Source organism: Pongo pygmaeus, chromosome X (assembly GCF_028885625.2).
Source record: "Pongo pygmaeus isolate AG05252 chromosome X, NHGRI_mPonPyg2-v2.0_pri, whole genome shotgun sequence".
Lineage (NCBI taxonomy): Eukaryota > Metazoa > Chordata > Mammalia > Primates > Hominidae > Pongo > Pongo pygmaeus.
In genome coordinates, this window is record NC_072396.2 from 77,497,218 (window position 1) to 77,512,013 (window position 14,796).

At 40.6% G+C, this 14,796-nt stretch overlaps 1 long non-coding RNA gene across 1 annotated transcript in view; it reads right to left on the reverse strand.

The window, feature by feature from the left end:
- LOC129023953 (uncharacterized) overlaps positions 1-14,796 on the reverse strand; it is a 48,210-nt gene that overhangs the window by 15,342 nt on the left and 18,072 nt on the right. Inside the window, exon 5 of the long non-coding RNA XR_010125336.1 lies at positions 1-14,707. This exon is cut by the window's left edge and continues 15,342 nt beyond it. This is a non-coding gene — a long non-coding RNA (uncharacterized LOC129023953). The remainder of the gene's footprint in view (positions 14,708-14,796) is intronic.

Consider the following 14,796-nt stretch of genomic DNA (forward strand, 5'->3'; position numbering starts at 1 on the left):
AGCTGCTGTTCCCCATTTGATGCCTCTTTTCAGCAGGAAGTAGCCAGAAAGAGTCGTCGCCCCAAACCCCCTAACAGCAGTTAGTGTGGCATCTCCACAGTGGGGAATGTTGTAGGAAAAGGGGTCCTTGGGAAGTTTTCGTTTGTTAAAGCACCTCTGGAAAAGTTTCTTGTAAAGCCCTGGCTCTCAGAACCAGGCCAGCAACCATTGATATGCAAATGTAGGCCATTAGAAACGGTCCACCCAAACATGGAGATTCCCAGGGCCTTCTTGCCCTTTCCCCACAGGTTCCTGGCAACATGGCCGCCCCCACATATCCCCACGTGTGTAGACCATCATGGCACCCTGCATTTGCATATTAAAAGGCTAGGGTGGGAGGGCCAGCTTTTTCATGGACCATGTGAATGAAATGCCTAATCAAACCAATCCCCTGAGCCCTATGCAAATCAAACACCGCCTCCTCCAGCCTCTGCATATATACCTGGCTGGTATGGTTGGCAGGTAGGGACCTCCTCTTTCGGCTTTGGAGCCCCCCTCCCTCTGCCTCTGTACAGGGGGAGCTTCTTCTTTTTGTCTTCTCCCTTCCTTCTTGCCTATTAAACTCTCAGCTCCTTAAAACCAAAAACAACAACAACAAAAAAACAGGAACTCATACTTTTCAATTACAAATAGTGCATGCAATCCACCCTACTTGGATGACTACAAGAAGTTTAGAATCTTTCGGTGGCCCATCCTAGCTAACTACATAGACTTGACCTCCAGCAACCATGCCTCAGGACCAAGATAAAGCATATGCTGCTATCTCTAAAATGACAAAGTTGGCTGGGTGCGGTGGCTCAGACCTCTAACCCCAGCACTTTGGGAGGCTCAGGCGGGCGAACTGTTTTAGCCCAGGAGTTTGAGACCAGCCTAGTTTGAGACCAGCCTGTGATACATGGCAGAAACCCCGTCTCTACAAAAAAAAATCCAAAAAATTAGCCAGGCGTGGTGGTACATGTCTGTAGTCCTGGCTACTCAGAAGACTGAGGTGGGAGAATTACTTGAGACTGGAAAGTTGAGGATACAGTGAGCCATGATTGTGACACAGCACTCCAGCCTGAGTGATAGAGAGAGACCCTACCTCAAAAAATTAAGAAATTAAAAAAATAAATAAATTGACAAAGTTCATTATCTAGGTACAGTTAAAAAATGAGGGAGGTTCTCCTAACAAAACTATAGTAATTGATTATTATCATATTATCTTCTCTAATACCTCCAAATGCATATTCCTCCTCATGCCCGCTTTGGAACCATGCTATCAGTATTTTTGTTAGGCTCTTTTCCATGGGTATGAACCATGTTTCAGAGTCCTGAGAGGATTCACTGCACCTTCTACGACTAAAATTACATTTGGTTAGGAAATAATTAGTCAACTGTGCAAAGATAAATTATAAAGACATTCATCACAGCTGACATAACAAGGTGAATAATCTTCAATGTGCCAGTTTATTAATTTACTACAATATACCCATCAATGTAACCAGAATACTTGTTTCCATATAAAGCATACATTCTTTTCCTATAGCCAAATTATAATCATAAAATTGCTTAATTAAGCACAGAATCAAAACAGGTGTCATAATTAGATAAAATATATGCTCAATAATATCAAAGAAGTCTGGCATTTAAAAGTCTATACGAAGGCCAGGCGCGGTAGCTCATTCCTGTAATCCTAGCACTTTGGGAGGCCGGGGCAGGCAGATCATTTGAGGCCAGGCATTTGAGACCACCCTGGCCAACATGAAGAAACCCCATCTCTACTAAAAAATACAAAAATTAGCTGAGTGTGGTGGCACAAACCTGTAATCCCAGCTACTCAAGAGGCTGAGGCATGAGAATAGCTTGAAGCTGAGAGGCAGGGTTTGTAGTGAGCCACGATCTTGCCACTGCACTCCAGCCTGGGTGACAGACTGAGACTCTGTCTCAAAAAAATAAAAGTAATAAAAGTCTATACACCAAAAGTTTCATAGTTTTAGTTGAGTTACAAGATTATAGCTTATCTTGACTATATTTATTTCTTTATGTGTTATCTGAATTGTTTATAAGTATCTCTTTCCTTTTTTTTTTTTTTTTGAGACAGGGTCTTGCTCTGTCACCCAAGTTGGGGTGCAGTGACACGATCATAGCTCATTGCAGTCTTCAACTCCTGGGCTCAGCAATACTCCTGCCTCTGCCTCCTGGGCTTGTGAAACTGGCAGGTAAATTTCTTTTTTTTTTTTTTTTGAGATGAAGTCTCGCTCTGTCACACAGGCTGGAGTGCAATGGCACGATCTTGTCTCATTGCAACTTCCGCCTCCTGGGTTCAAGTGATTCTCCTGTCTCAGCCTCCCAAGTAACTGGGATTATAGGCATGCGCCACCATGACCAGCTAATTTTTTTGTATTTTTGTAGAGATGGGGTTTCACTATGTTGGCCAGGCTGGTCTCGAACTTCTGACCTCAAGTGACCCACCCGCCTCGGCCTCCCTAAGTGCTGGGATTACAGGCGTGAGCCACCGTGCCCGGCCAGCAGGTAAATTTCTAAAATGGTCTCATGACATTACTTCAGACTATAGCATCCAGCTGACATTCTCTCTAACACTGCTGCTTCAGTAAGAGTTGGAACAGTATAAACAGAAGCATCTTCAGAAATGTATATAAAGATGAAGGGCATATGTGCTTAGTGGCCAAGATGTAGAAATGCAATATGAACACATCTGAATCAAGTGGTGGCCACACTCACATTTCCATCTAAGGTAAACTGTTCCACCTATAGTTCTGGAGAACATAGTTCTGGGAAGCAGTCCTAGACAGCAATGATTTTTAGAATATGATCTGCCTTGTAGTCCAAAGCAGAAAGTATCAGCTGTGGGGGACACTTTCCTAGTGCCATTATATATCATTACAAGATTCAAAAAGTGACTCCCAAGCAGGGCAGAGTTAAGCCACTGAAATTCTTACACTAAGGAATAAAGTCTGTGAAATGCAAAATAAATAGAATCTGTGAAATGCAAGAAAGTTGGAAAACATGAAATAAATCCCTTTGGGCACTATCTCTTACACTGGGGCAACAAGCAACATTTAATTATGAATAGCTGAAAATTGAAGGGGAAGCAGAATGCAGACTAAGCTAGGAGGTAAAGTAAAGGTTGAGTCAACAATGAGGAAGGCACTGAACAAACACACAGAGGAATTAAGAAATGTTAAAGGTGGTATACTAGGATGGATGACACAAACTCTTGCACTGACATTCCCAGATCTGTCTTGGAACTAATTTCCAAACTCAGGAAACTGAATTAAAAATTTTCTTTAAATTTTAATTGCCTTTACTCAAATTCCTTACTTGAATTCTTATGAGATCCCTGTCCATCTTAGAGGCTGACCAAGCCCAGCCTTGGGTGGTCCAAATTGGTTAGGTGGTCCCAATTGCTTGGCTGGCCCAAGAGATGTCTGTTTCTTAACAATACAAGAGCCTATAGAAATTGCTAAAGGGATTTCAGCCACAACTGAAGCTTACCAAGAATGAGTTTTCTGGAAGTGGTTAAAGTGTCACAGTAGGGAGTAAGGAAATAAGAATCCCCACCAAACGTAAGGCAACAGAATGATAATAGTCCCTACTCGTCCATGACAAGGCTGCCAATTAGGCATTTAAAGCTATCAAAGATGATGCTGTGAGGGACCTGGCAACTTTTGTAATAGTCTGACTTTAAATGTTTTATTAATGGCCAAGCAGCAAATATTTTAGGATTTGTAGGCCATATGGTCTCTGTCCCAGTTACTCCATTCTGCTACTGTAGCATAAAAGCAGCGATATACAACACACGTAAGAATGAGTATGAGGCCGGGTGCGGTGGCTCACGCCTGTAATCCCAGCACTTTGGGAGGCCGAGGCAGGTGGATCAACTGAGGTCAGGAGTTCGAGACCGGCCTGACCAACATGGAGAAACCCTGTCTCTACTAAAAATACAAAATTAGCCAGGCGTGGTGGCGCATGCCTGTAATCCCAGCTACTTGGGAGGCTGAGGCAGGAGAATCACTTGAACCCGGGAGGCGGAGGTTGCGGTGAGCCAAGATCACACCATTGCACTCCAGCACGGGCAACAAGAGCAAAACTCTGTCTCAAAAAAAAAAAAAAAAAAAAAAGAATGAATGTGACTGTGTTCCAATAAAACTTTATTTACGGATACTGACACTTGAATTTCTTGTAATTTTGATGTAATTAAGTTTTATAATTCTGATTTTTTTTCAACAATTAAAAAATGTGAACAACAATCTTTGCTCACAGACTGTATAAAAACAAGTGGTTGGCCAGATTTGGCTCTTGGGCCAGTTTGCTGGACCCTGATATAGAGAACTGGGAGGCTGCATCAAAGATAGTCCTTTAACTTACTTTTGTTTGAAGATGCTATATTTTAATATTCTCAAGGATATTCTGATGTCCCCAAGGATATTCAGTGTAAACTGCCTACTTAGTGAAATATTGTTGCTCTATTTTTCTTACTATTTTATCCACTTTAAGTATATACAGTTCAGTAGTATTAAGTGTATTCACATTTTTGTGCAAGCAATCTCCAGAACTTTTTCATCTTGCAAAACTGAAACTCTATTCCCATTAAACAATTATCCTTTTCCCCCTCCCCCGGCCCCTGGCAACAACCCTGACACCCCCTGGCAACTACTTTCTGTTTCTATTAATTTGGCTCATGCTTCAGGCTACCCCATACCATCATTCTGGGACACAAGAACTAGACAGCAATTTGTGTTACTATCTAGAGTGGCAGGGGTGAATACATTAGAGATTCCATACATGAAAACTGTAATATGTTAAGGGACTCTAGATTAAAAATATGTAAATAGCCAGGCGTGGTGGCTCATGCCTGTAATCCCAGCACTTTGGGAGGCCAAGGCAGGCGGATCACCTGAGGTCAGGAGTTCAAGACCAGCCTGGCCAACATGGTGAAACCTCCCATCTCTACAAAAACACAAAAATTAGCCAGGCATGATGTCGGGTGCCTGTAATCCCAGCTACTCGGGAGACTGAGGCAGGAGAATCGCTTGAACCCGGGAGGCGGAGGTTGTAGTAAGTCGAGATCGTGCCACTGCACTCCAGCTTGGGCGACAGAGCAAGACTCTGTCTCAAAAAAAAAAAAAAAAATTATGTAAATAATATTAAATTTAATATATAAATATTAAGAAATGCCTGTCTGCCTGGCGGCCGCATAATAAAATACACCCATCACATCAGTCATGGTGTCTGACAACACACCCTCAGCCTTCTAAGAAAAACAGAATTGCACAAAATTCTTAATACATAGCCATAGAAAATAATGTTTTATTTCATATGGCACCAAATCAAAGGACAATCATAGGGTAAGCCATAATCTTATGACAGAATCTGAAGTGAGAAGCTCTAGTCAAAAACCAGTAATCTGAACCAAGGAGACTGTCTGGCTCCCAGAAATTTGAATTGCAGAACAAAGAATCACATAAATATCAGCAAAAACTGAAGCTGAAAGGTTTCCCAAAATAAAAAATAAAGTATGAGGGATGCATAAGCATGTTCAGTTGTCATAATGATTGGAACGGGGTCACCACTGACACTTAGTGGAAAGCAGTCAGGGATATAAGATATTCTGCAATGTAGCAGCCAGTCCCTCAAAGCAAAAAATTGAAATATACCATCAGACTCATTACAAATTCAAATTAGTACTTTGGTACATAAGAATGAAAACTTTAACACGAAGTGATACAAAAGCTCAGTAATTCAGGATATTGTTAGGAAAATGAAGTTCAAAACAGAATAGGTGGCAAGGCACAGTGGCTCATGCCTGTAATCCCAGCACTTTGGGAGGCTGAGGCAGGCGGATCACTTGAGGTCAGGAGTTGGAGACCAGCCTGGCCAACATGGTGAAACCCCATCTCTACTAAAAATACAAAAATTAGCTGGGCATGGTGGTGTGTGCCTGTAATCCTAGCTATTCGGGAGGCTGAGGCAAGAGAATCGCTTGAACCCGGGAGGCGGAGGTTGCAGTGAGCCAAGATTGTGCCACTCCATTCCAGCTGCATGCAGCTAGACTCCGTCTCAAAACAAACAAACAAGAAGCCCAGAATAGGTGCATGGGCTTAAGATTTCATTACTGTGCCAAATTACAAATCTAGTTGAAAAATTGAGTCTAATACCAGTTACTGCTTACTGTTAAGCTGACAAATTTAGTTACAAATAAGAGACACTTGTTCAGGGAAGGCAGAAAACTGATGAAGTTCTTAAAAGCTTCCTTGACTCCCTTACTATGCTGAGGGGATTGGCCACCCAAATTCTCTAATTAGATTCTTGTGAAATACCAGATTGCCAATTGTCATATGTATAGCTTCACAACCTCTTCCTCGTACGTGATTCTTTTTTTTTTTTTTTTTTGAGACAGGGTCCAGCTCTGTTGCTCAGGCTTCAGTGCAGTGGCACTATCATGGTTCACTGCAACCTCCACCTCCCAGGCTCGAGCTATCCTCCTACTTCAGCCTGGGACTACAGTTACCAGTCACCATGCCCAGCTAATGCTTTTTAAAATTTTTAGTACAGGCGGGTTCTTACTATGTTGCCCAGGCTGGTCTCAAACTCTTGGGCTCAAGTGATCCACCCACCTTGACCTCCTGAAGTGCTGGGATTATAGGTAGGAGCCACCACACCTGGCCTGATTGTTTTCATTTGTTTTTCATTTTTTTTTATAAATAGAGACAGGGTCTCGCTATGATGCCCAGGCTGGTCTTGAACTGCTGAGCTCTAACGATCCTCCCGCCTTGGCCTCCAAAGTGCTAGGATTACAGGCATGAACCACCGCCATGCTCGGTTAATTTTTTTTTTTTTTTTAATTTTTAGTAGAGATGGGGTCTTGCTATGTGGTCCTGGCTGGTCTAGAACTCCAGAGCTCAAATGATCCACCCACCTTGGCCTCCCAAAGTGCTGGGATTACAGGCATGAGCCACCACACCTGGCCTGATTGTTTTTACATGGCAGCAAGAACAGGGTTGGACAGCAAGGGCAAATCACATAGTATGTGGCATATTCAGAATTGGTTGTGAGTTTCCAGTAGAAAGCACTGAGAATATCCATAGGGCAAAATGGAATACTAATAATCCTCATCTGTCTTTGCCTTTGTACTGGAAACCAGACCTTACTTAAGCCCACCAAAGGCAAGGTTTGGGCCTGCCACAGCGGATTTCAAAAAGACAAAGCAATGCAAGCCATGTGTTCAAAATGCCCTAAGTGGCTATTCAGGTAATATACAAAAGTAAGACCAGGCTAATTAGTATACAATGTGGTAAACCAGAGAGCAGAAAGCCCTTCTTTAAAATGAGCCTACCACTGCTTGGCCTCAGTGTGAATTTAGACCCCATCTTCTGATATTTCAGGAGAAAGTAAAAATCTAGATTTTTATCTAAAATCTTTTTAATTTTTAAACAGTCACCTGATTTTAACGAAATACTATGTGTGCACAACGGAACTGTCTACAGGAATGATCTAGTCCAGAGGATACCAGGTTGCTCACAATGTCTTATAAAGTTGTTTAACCCATACTAAGAAATATTATACAATTATACCGGACCAAAAACATACATACATACAAATATGTAGCTGGGACAAAAATTTCACAGAACAATACATTCATCCCTCAGTATCCATGGAAGACTGGTTCCAGGAATCCCTACAGATTCTAAAATCCATGGGTATACACGTTCCTTATATACAATGGTATATTTACATATAACCTACATATATCTTCCCATCCCTTTAAATCATCTCTAGATTACTTATAATAACGAATACAATGTAAACACCACATAAATATATTGTATTTTTTAAAATTTGTATTATTTTGCATTGTTGTATTTTTTTCCAAATATTTTTTATCTGTGGTGGTGGAACCCACAGATAGGGAACCTGTGGATACAGAGCACCTCCTGGTAATGCCTGATGATGCCCTTTGCCAGATGAAGGCTGCTATTTTCTTTGCCAGATGAAGGCTGATATTTTCTTATTTTCTTATCTGTATTCTATCTTAATCTATTCTTTCCTAATCTATTTCATTTTAATATCCACAATTGCATTCAAAACTGTGGCCCAGTTTTGAACACTGCACAACGGAAACTGCCAAGCCATTGGCTGAGTTGAAGAGGTAATGGTACATACCCATGTTTTGTACCACATGAGAAAAAGGAAACATTACAAATAAGCCAAAACTATAAAGAAACAGAAGCTGTGAGGTTATAAAAGCATTTATAAGCATATTCTGTTGGCCTGAAACATTTTAAAACAATTGAAACTGCCCTCCCAACCCCATTGGTTCCAGGATCCACCACAGATATTCATGACCTTTATAGAAAATGTTCTAGTAATTGCACACAACCTATACACATCCTATCATATATGTTAAATCATATCTAAATTAAAAAAAAAAAAAACGTGACGCCAATCAGGCTTTTTGTAGACAGCTGGTAATCTTAGGCAGACATTTCCACTGGGCAACAATCAGCAGAAGTACTAAAGTCTTCCCTTTTGGAGGAAATATGTATGTCCCATTTACACACAATGTCAAACACTCCCTACTATCCTCCTAGTAGCGTCAGTTGCCCTTTACCATCCCATTTGCACCCTTGTTTATATTTTAAAGAAATCGCTCTTCTAATGTCTCTATCAAAAATGATTGAACAAAAGATCACCCCCCTCACACACACAAGACAGTGTTTCAAGAAAAGAAGAAAACACCAGAACCATCTTATATACATTTATGGCATCTGGGTCCTACAGGCATTTGCAACTGCAGTCCTTGAAACAGAGAGAGAAGTCCAACAGTCAGTTGTTAATGGATACATTATAAGCTAAGCTATAAGAAACAAGCAAAGTAAAAGCAGCAAAACAGGGTAATCATCATATTAATGGCAGAAAACAAAAGTGAAGATCCACAAACTGCTGCTGCGGGTATATAAATATATAACTAAACTGGGATACAACAGGCCTAGTAAATTTGTCTTCTCAGGAATTGGAATCGAGCTATTAAAAGTAATCACAGTTCACAAAGGAAACTGAAGCTGAAAGGATACACAGCAAGCTAACACAATGCAGAGGTGAGGTCACGAGGGTCATAAGCAAGCAAAACTTACGAGGAAGATGAAGCCATAAGTAAGCAGAACCTATAAATAGGCTAAAAATATGAGATAGAGGGCTGGGCGCAATGGCTCATGCTTGTAATCTCAGCACTTTGGGAGGCCGAGGCGGGAGGATAACCTGATGTCAGGAGTTCGAGACCAGGCTGGCCAATTTGGTGAAACCCCATCTCTACTAAAAATACAAAAATTAGCCAGGCATGGTGGCTGGCACCTGTAATCCCAGGTACTCGGGAGGTTGAGGTAGGAGAATCACTTGAACCCAGGAGGCAGAGGTTGCAGTGAGCTGAGATCTCACCACTGCACTCCAGCCTGGGTAACAGAGTGAGACTCTGTCTCAAAAAAAAAAAAAAAAAGAGATGGAGAAAAAACAAAGTGGATGGGCGAGCCAATATTTAAAAAGCAGAAATTATAAGACACCAAAGATAAGCAGAGAGGCCGGGTGCAGTGGCTCACACCTATAATCCCAGTACTTTGGGAGGCTGAGGCAGGCGGATCACCTGAGGTCAGGAGTTCAAGGCAGGGAGAAATCCTGTCTCTGCTAAAAATACAAAATTAGCCAGGCGTGGTGGCGGGTGCCTGTAATCCCAGCTGCTTGAGAGGCTGAGGCAGGAGAATCACTTGAACCTAGGAGGCAGAGGTTGTGGTGAGCCAAGATTGTGCCACTGCACTCCAGCTTGGGCAACAAGAGCAAAACTCCATCTCAAAGAAAAAAAAAAAGATACGCAGAGAGACAAAGTAGCTCAGTTAAATAAATGGCACAATGCTAATAAAAAGATGTACAAGCTCTGGCTGCTGAGTTTTCTAGAGCTTCTCTGAATCCAGTTCCCATCCCTAACAGGCATAATCACATTAAGGTCCCCCTAAACAGGTGTCCCTCGGTATCCACAAAGGAATTAGTTCCAGAATCCCCCACAGATATTCAAATCTTTTATATAAAATATTCTAGTAAATGCATACAGCCTATGCACATCCTCTCATATACTTTAAATCATCTCTAGATTACTTATAATACCTAATACAATATAAATGCTATGTAAACAGTGGTTATACTCTATTGTTTAGGGAATAACAACTAAAAACAGTCTGTATATGTTCAGTACAGACACAACCATCCATATTTTTTAGCCAAGTATTTTTGATCCACAGGTGGCTGAATCCACAGATGTGAAACACACAGATACAAAAGATCACCTGTATGTGAAACTGCATGTGATCCAAGTCACCATTATTTCCCCACAGGTGGCCTGCAAATAACCTGTCATTATGTGAGCTCAACAGAGAATTTGTTTCTAGCAATCACAAGTGCCTAACCAATAGTAAGAAGCAGAACAGCCCCCTAGGAGGAATGCAGTTTAGGAAGCTGGCTACGAAACTGAAGAGAATCCTCCTTGTTTTGAAGATGTTGTGCAAACCAGCTTGTGATATCATGGAACTTTTAGAACTTTCACCCAGGGGAAGGTGAGTCTTTAAGAGACTTGGTAGATGCTGCAATCAAGCAGCTTTAAAGAGCTAAACCAGATAGAATGAATGTGTCATAGTGCTACCCACACCCAAAATCTTTCTAAAGAAAAACTTTCTTAGCCAGGCAAACAAGCCTGCTAAGAAAGCATTCTTATGACCAACTATCCTTCCTCCAAATCCAAAGTTGATCAGACCAAGGGTAAGTAAGGCTCAGACTCAAGGGCATATGTCTACAAGCTGGTCAACAGCCTATGACTTGTGACATGAAAGCCCTCCCCAAACAAGGATGAGGTGAGAAAATTAGATTAAATTTGCAATTGGGAAAAACAGAAGAACAGAAACTCAGCAGCTGAAGTGAATGGATACATGGTAAAAGAACATACCACAGCTATGTAAGAAGCATGAAAGATTTAAATAAGATCAACTTGTGAGGAATAGGCACAGGAGTCAGAAGCTATAAATAAGCAAAAACTGGCCAGCCATGGTGGCTCATGCCTGTAATCTCAGCACTCTGGGAGGTCAAGGCAGGAAGATCACTTGAGGCCAGGAGTTCAATAATAACCTGGGCAACATAGCGAGACCCTGTCTCTATTAGTTAATAAATAAATACATAAATAAGCAGAAACTATCCATTAGCAATGGGATAAAGAATAGAAATGAGGAAGTGAGTATGTAGCAGGAAGGGAGTTCATAGCAGTAATGTAAATTACTACATTCCTAGTAATTTACCAAATTAATTAAATAAAGACATTCCTAATAAACTAAGCTAAGTTGTCAAGTCAGAATACTATATTATGGGCCAGGCATGGTGGCTCATGCCTATAGTCCCAGCACTTTGGGAGGCTGAGGCAGGCAGATCGCTTTGAGCTCAGGAGTTTGAGACCAGCCTGGGTAACATAGTGAAACTCTATCTCTACAAAAAATACAAAAATGAGCTGGGCTTGGTGGCACACGCCTGTATTCCCAGCTACTTGGGAGGCTGAGGTGAGAGAATCGCTTGAGCCGGGAGGCGGAGGTTGCAGTGAGCCAAGATTGCACTACGGCACTCCAGCCTGGGCAACAGAACAAGACCCTGTTTCCAAAAAAAAAACAAAAAAAAAAAAAAGAGAGAGAATACTATATTATGATCTGGTGTAAGGGAAAAGGGAAAGAATACTGAGTGATGAGAACCAATAATGCCTATAAACCAGTAACAAACAAAAAGTATTTGTGACCTCACAAAGGGTTGCTTAGAAAATTATAATCTCCAAACTATAGATCAGAATGTAGATCTGATACAACCTAACAGGCATATAAAATAGCATCAGGATATAAGGAGAGTAAGGTTGCAAAGTTAACTGTGAAACTGTCAAGTTCCAAAGATGGTTCAGGTACTTCTGGATGCTACATGACTGGGTTGCGATCTACTTTTAGAGCTTGATTCTGGATACACTTATAGTAGCTGGATTGTGTTAGGCTAAAGCAATTTTGTATTATAAATAGGGAAAGAGATACATTTGCACATAGTAATCAGTAGGGGGAAATGTCCTAGACCTGCCAAATAGCAGCTACTATCCCTGCAGTCTCAGGAAACTTAACAACCCACAGGGAATCAGATTCTTAGTTTAATGACAACTTGGCAACATGGAGAGTAGCAAGAGCTAAAGTCGATAGTCTGTAGAGAGAAAGATAATGTAGAAGGAAGGTCACACCTATAGTAGTTGCAAAAGCTCAAGTTATGAATGAGAAAAAAAATCTAAGTATTCAGTAACCAGGAGGTTAGAGGAAGACAGAGTATGAGGAAACCAAACTGTAGTAGGACCAACATGATGTGCACAAGAAGGAGAGAAGAGCTTAATCACATTAATGATATCACATTAGAGTCGAATTCCATAAACTTCCTTAAAATGATCCAAATCACCCCATTTCTTGCAATGAAATCTGGATTGCAAGGAAGAGACCCTCAAAAGGAATGCAGTTATTTGGAACTGGTTATATTGAAGCAACAGTGTAGACAGCCAAGCAAAGTACATAATAGTGGTAACATGCAAAGCATCTAATTTAGCTACCGCCTGTGCTCTCGGAAACTTAAAATTGTGAAATATGGAAACAGGTAATCAGTAGCAAAGACCAGAGGTGAAAAAGGTATTCTAAGAAGTTACAAGGGAAAATCAGAGGCATAACTATGAGAAAGCCCACTATGATGAAGCAGAAACTAGGTGAGCAGAAGTTGTAAGAGTACAGTATCATAAAGCAGGTATTGGCAAACTACCACCAACAAACCAAATCCAGCCCACTACCTTTTTCTGTAACTAGTTTTGTTGGAACACAGCCATATTCATTCATTTATGTATTGTCTATGACTGCTTTCATGCTACAAGAGCAGAAACCATATGGCCCACAAAACCTAAAATATTTACCATTGGGCTTTTTATAGAAAAAGTTTGCTAACTCCCCTCTAGAAGATAGCATAAGCCAATGGCAGGAAAACTGAAACAGGCTGAGAGAATATTTAAGTCATGTTAAAAGCAGAGCACTGGAGAAAAGATTTTTAAAGTCCTGCTGTTGAGAGCTCCACAAGTACCCTTACTACAACCCCCCAAACCCTGAATGTGCTGAACATTTAGAAAAATTAGTTACATACCACACACGAAAGAGGTTCCCAATGGGAAAGATTTGTATTTAAAAAAATAATAATAAAAAGTATAAAGGAATTATGAACTATAAAAAATATATTTATCTTCCTATTATAAAATGCAAGTGGAGAACAAACCATAAAGAAAAACATATTTGAGCTACATACAAATTAATAATTTATAGGCCAAACTGGGGGAAATATCTGCAACATATGATAGACTAAAACTAAGTGTGAAAAATAAACTCAAAAATAAGACCCAAGATTTTTATCTGTTCTATCTTGTTAGGAATCAAAGAAATACAAATTAAAATATCAAAGGCCATTTTTTACCTTTACAATTGGCAAATTCTTCTGAAACCTTAACATAGTGTACTGGTGAAAAAGTTAAAAAAAAAACAAAAAACGGGCATTCTTATACACTAATAGAAGGACCACATATTGTATCCAACCTCAGGAAATAAACACACATATGTACAAAAATTTATCTATAGAGATATTCACTGTAGCACTATTTACACACAATTAAAAGAGCAGTAATTAAAACAAGATTCCAAATATCAGATACAAGTTAAATTTTTACATTCATGCAGTGGTGTATTATGTGCCAATTTTTAAAAGATGTTATTAAAGTATATTTAATGGCATGGGATATATTTGAGATTGGTTCAGTTTAAAACAATAGGCAACAAAAGATTTCATTAATGACCCTAACATCAACAATTGAAAAAGACTGCCATCCCCCGCAAAACAACTCACTTTTGAACACAGAAAAAGGCCGGGCGTGGTAGCTCACCCTGTAATCCCAAAACTTTGGAAGGCTAAGGTGGGCAAATAGCTTCAGCCCAGGAGTTTGAGACCAGCTTAGGCAACATGGAGAAACCCCGTCTCTACGAAAAATACAAAAATTATCTGGGTGTGGTGGTGCACACCTATAGTCCCAGCTACTCAGGAGGCTGAGAGGTAGGAGGATCCCTTGAGCCTGGGAGGTCAAGCCTGCAGTGCACCATGATAGCACCACCACACTCCAGCCTGGACAACAGAGTGAGACCCTGTCTCAAAATAAATAAATAAATAAATAAAGGAAAAAAATAATAAATAAAATAGAAAATAAAATTTGAAATATCAAATTTAGCAAATATAATTCAAAATTCTTGAAAACTATGAATCTGGCCAGGCGTGGTGGCTCATGCCTGTAATCCCAACACTTTGGGAGGCCAAGGTGGGCAGATCACGAGGTCAGGAGTTCAAGACTAGCCTCGCCAGCATGGTGAAACCCTGTCTCTACCAAAAAAAATACAAAAAATTAGCTGGGCATGGTGATGCACACCTGTAATCCCAGCCACTCGGGAGGCTGAGGCTGGAGAATTGCTTGAATCCAGGAGGCAGAGACTGCAGTGACCTGAGATTGCACCACTACACTCCAGCCTGGGCGACAGAGCAAGACCTCCATCTCAAAAAAAAAAAAAGACTTATTAAACATAACAAATACAACAAACGATCAAAGAAGAATATTTACTTTCATATTCAACAATTGCTTAC